Here is a 5,039-nt window from a genome sequence, read left to right on the forward strand (position 1 = left end):
CTTTAGTTGCTGATTTGAGAATTCTTAGTGTGTTGGGTTTGTAGGGAATTATTCCGCAGGGACTGGAGAGGAAAGTAATCTCCCTAGATTCTGAGCAAGATTTCTGGCATCCTTCCCCTAAGTGCTTTTTGAAATTTAACATTGATGGGGCTTCAAAAGGCAACCCGGGCACCGCTGGTTATGGAGGTGTGTTAAGGGATGAGAATGGAAGTGTCCTTTTCATCTTCTACTGTCATTTAGGAAGAGCCACCAATAACATAGCAGAATTGATGGCTATGGAGCAATATTTGGATTTCCTAGAATAGGATAACTGACAAAATGTGATTGTTGAAGCTGATTCTGAGTTAATTATCAAATCGGTAAAAAGGATTAGCTGGGAAACAAAGCCGGAAGAAGTCTCAAGGAACTAGAGGCTGATCCAGGGCTTTCAATGGATTCAGCATCACCTCCATAGCCTTCGTACAATTAGCTTCAAACATGTACGAAGATCAACTAATAAATTGGCTAATCTTCTGGCCAATCAAGGTGTGATCAGCACAAAGAACAGGGTGGCGATGGGCTGGTAAGAGCGCCTTAGAGTAGTTTAAAAACGAATTGTCATGACCAAGCAGATGAAGATAGGATCGTGTTTCAGAGTAGAGCCATGGAGACAGAGTCTAGTTGATTCAGGAGCTTTATGTTTTTCACATTTTCCACTATCAGGTCTTCAGTGGGTTGCAAGCCATTTTCGACCATTGGAACCCGTGTGAACACTTTTTTAGCGAATCTAGGTAGTAACTAGACGGGTGGCTCGAGTTCTTTGAAGAAAGGAAGGTTTGTGAGTGTTTCTTCTTTCCTTGGGTTTGGAAGAGAAGACACATCGAAAGGCCGGATCCTGGGCATTCTGGGTTTTCCATCCGTGAACGATATACCGGGTCTGGGGCGGTTTTCTGGCGATCATGGGCCTCGCAAGCGGGATATGGTATTTCCGATTTTGAAGCTATTCCATACAGCAGGCTACACGTGGTGGTGGGGTCGGCTAGAATACCGCCCTCATCGCATGCTATTGTGCGGTGATATTGGCAGGTGCGATTATATCCTCAGTCGTCGGATCAAACGAGGTGGATAGACAGCTAGGATTGATCATGCAGGTTGGTGGTCTAGGGGGTAAGTGTCGCGCTTCTTACCATTGCGAAGTTGGCCACAACCATTAGATGAGGTCAGTAGGAACAACAATAAAGATTTTAGAGGCTTATCGGGAAGATGGCGGGGAGCACTATTACTTTTTATTCTTGGTGGGATGAATTTGTTCCAGGTGGGATGTATTATGTTTGTAGGGGTAGGGACTTGTGCCTCGAGTCCGTTCTCTATTTGGTATTTTGGGTCTCTTCCTTAGTACACAAATCCTCATGGATTGATGTAAATTTTGTATTTTATTAATGAAAAAGAAGGTCCGACTCTTGCATTAGCAAAAAAAATAAAGGATAATATAAACATATGTGATTATTAATATTATAAACCCAGGGGATTTATAAGCTTAAGGAATTTATATTATAAACCTAATGGATTATAAACCCAACAGATACTGTGGTCAATGATAGTCAACCATTGTCAATAACCATGGTCACATTGTGATAAAGATTGTCTCTTGGTCCAACGTCATATTGTGACAACCATGGTCGTCCATGGTCAAGTGTCAGCGAACATTGCATTGTGCCAAAGATTACCTCAATATGAAAATCAACCATGGTCAACCATGGTCCAATGTCGCATTGTGACAAAGATTGTGTCAATGTGAATATCAACCATTATCAACCATGTTTTATTTTAGGGTTTATAATATTTAGCTTAGGGTTTATATACCTTGGGTTTATAATATTAATCCCTTGGGTTTAATATTATTCCCTTGGGTTTATAATCCCTTTACTTTTTAGTATTAATCGCTTGGGTTTATAATATCAATCCATTAGGTTTATTAATCTAAGGGTTCATATTCCTAGGGTAAACTATTTATTCATAAGGTTTAAAATATTAATCCTAGGGTCTAATATAAATCTCTTTGGTTTATAATCATGGTCAACCATAGTCAACCATGTTGCAATATCAGATTGTGATAAAGACTATCTTAATATGAACATCAACCATGGTCAACCATGGCCCTACTTAACATTTGTAGGAATTTATAGGGTAAGTTCCTCAAATAGAACACCAAAGGACACTGCTCACAAACTCATCATAGATCAATACATCATTATTCTTGACGTGGTTAAAACCCTCAAACAATCCACAGCCTGAGCCAACGTGGCCACTTTAGGAAGTTTATTAATGTAAAAGAAGGAAAATTTACATAAGCTTCTCTCAAGAATGGTCACTGTACAAATGACCCTCCATGCTCTTTAAATAGAGATCATGGACCAATCAGGTGTTAAGCCACGGATCAAGTGTCGGTAATACCGAGGAGAGAATGAATCGTCAGATCACTTCATGTCTAGAACATATCATGACCGTCAGATTGTAAGTTACAAAATTACATAGTAAAGAAACACACTTTACCTAACTCTACACTAGTCCAAGTTATACTTAACTATTTCCTACATGTCGGAATATCCTAACATCCCCCCTCAAGAACAACTTGGGATAGGATTGAAGGATGTACAATTATGACATAATAGCATAAGGAAGGAGGCATTAGAGCCTATCCCCCATTAGTGACAACTTCGTGAACTCCAACTATAATTTGAAGTTTAGTAAACTTCACCTCTGTGAGAGCCTTTGTAAAGATGTTTGCAACTTGATCATCAGTTGAACAATATTGCACTTCAAGAACATGGTCATGAATGAGGTTTCTAATGAAGTTCATGTGTAGTTCAATGTGTTTGTTGCGCTGATGTTGGACTGGATCTTTGCATAGTTGAATGGCACTTTGATTATCACACCAAAGTGTAGTTGGATGTTGCTGCTGAAAGCCAAAATCTGACAGGATTTGAAGAAGCCACATGGCTTCTTTACTAGCTTCTGCGGTGCCACGATACTATGCTTCTGCTGAAGAAAGAGAAATGGCACTTTTTTTCTTGCAAGCCCATGTAATAGGTCTAGAACCAAGAATGAAGACATAACCTGTCGTAGACTTCTGATCATCATGGTCACTAGCCAAATCGAAATCAGTGAAACCAACCTATAGAGGAGATGCTTCTGCACTGTAATGAATCCCAAACTGAACTGTACCTCGAACATAACGAAGTATTATTTTAGCTGCTTTCCAATGAATTTCATGTGGGTTTTATATAAACCAAGCAATAAGGCCAACAACAAAGGAAAGGTCAGGATGGGTATGGGTCAGATACAAAATTTTTCCTACAAGTTGATGATATAAGGTAGCATCAACTTCAGGGGAAGTACAAGTGACTAAAATTTTGGCTCCAGATTGAAAGGGAGGAGGGGCTGGCTTACAATCTTCCATGTGAAAGTGGTGTAGAAGATCACACGCATACTTGTACTGGGAAAGGGAAATACCTTCCTTGGATTGCAAGACTTGAAGACCAAGAAAATAATGAAAGTGTCCTAAGTATGTCATTTCAAACTACTTTTTAAGGTTTGACTTCACATGGTTTATAAGTTGGGGATCACTACTAGTAAGGATAAGACCATCAACATAAAGAACAATAATGATAAGAGACTTACCCACTTTCTCAGTGTAGATAATATTGTCAAAATGACACCTAGAAAAGCTAGTACCTAAAAGAAAGTTATCGATTTTGGCATACCAAGCCCGAGGGGCTTGCTTGAAACCATAAAGGGATTTCTTAAGCCGACATACAAGGTTGGATTCTATTTGTATAAATCCAGGAGGTTGTTCCATATATATTTATTCATGCAATTCCCCATGCAAGAAGGCAGATTTAACATCCATATTATGGACTTCCCATTTGAAAGAGGCAACAATGGAAATAACAAGGAGGATAGAGTTCATTTTAGAAATATGGGAGAAGGTTTTAGTATAGTCAATGCCTTCAACTTATGAAAAACCCTTAGAAAAAATACGAGTTTTATGTTTATCAACTTTTCCATCTCGTCCAAACTTGTTTTTGTAAAATCATTTGCATCTAACAAGTTTTCATCCCTTTAGAAGAGGAACAAGATCCCATGTATCATTTGCCAATAATGAAAGATATTCTTCATTTATAGTTGCATCCCAATCTGGATGACCTAAAGATTCTGCAAAGGTGCCAAGGTCATAATTTTCTTAAGCTTGAGCCAGTAAAGAAGAGGCTCTATCAAACTAAGAATGTGTACGTCGTTGATCTGTAGGATCACCTACAAGAGCACCTATTGCATCCGAAGTAGCATAGACCCATTTCGAAAGCTAAGGAGATGAAGGAGGATCCTGATAAGGTGGGGCAGGATTGTCATCCTCGATGTCATCATCTGGAGAAGAAATATTTTCAGAAGTAGAAGGGATAGAGAGAGGTGGCACATCTGCCGAACTAGGCTTGTAGGCCGATATATTTCCAGCAAACTTTACATCTCTTCTAATGATAAAATTTTTGGAATTAGGTGAAAGAAGTCTATATCCTTTGATATCTTCAAATATCAAACAAAAATGCTTTTTTCACTCTTAGGTTCTAAAGCTTTATGTTTCTCTTTTGGAATATGGGCCCATTCTTTACTTCCAAAAACACGAAAGTGACTTACATCTGGTTTAATTGAGCCCCATGATTCTTCTGGAGTGACATTCTTTAAAACCTTAGTAGGAGTGCAATTTACTATGTAATTTTCACAGTTAATTGATTCTGCCCAAAAATTAAGACTAAGTCCTTTAGATTGAAGCATACAATTAGCGATTTCCTTTGAGGTGCAATTCTTCATTTGAGCTACACCATTTTGTTGTGGAGTATATGGAACAATATGTTTCATTTGAACTCCATGCTCAGTGCACAAGATGATGAATTTGTTGTTAACATACTCTCCACCATTATTAGATCTTAGATTAATAATTTGATGTCCAGATTGTTTTTCAACAAAGGCCTTAAAGGCCAAGAACATGTTAAATACTTCACTCT

This window comes from Pinus tabuliformis, chromosome 8 (assembly GCF_031772625.1).
Source record: "Pinus tabuliformis cultivar Carrire ecotype Pingquan chromosome 8, CPIR1, whole genome shotgun sequence".
Lineage (NCBI taxonomy): Eukaryota > Viridiplantae > Streptophyta > Pinopsida > Pinales > Pinaceae > Pinus > Pinus tabuliformis.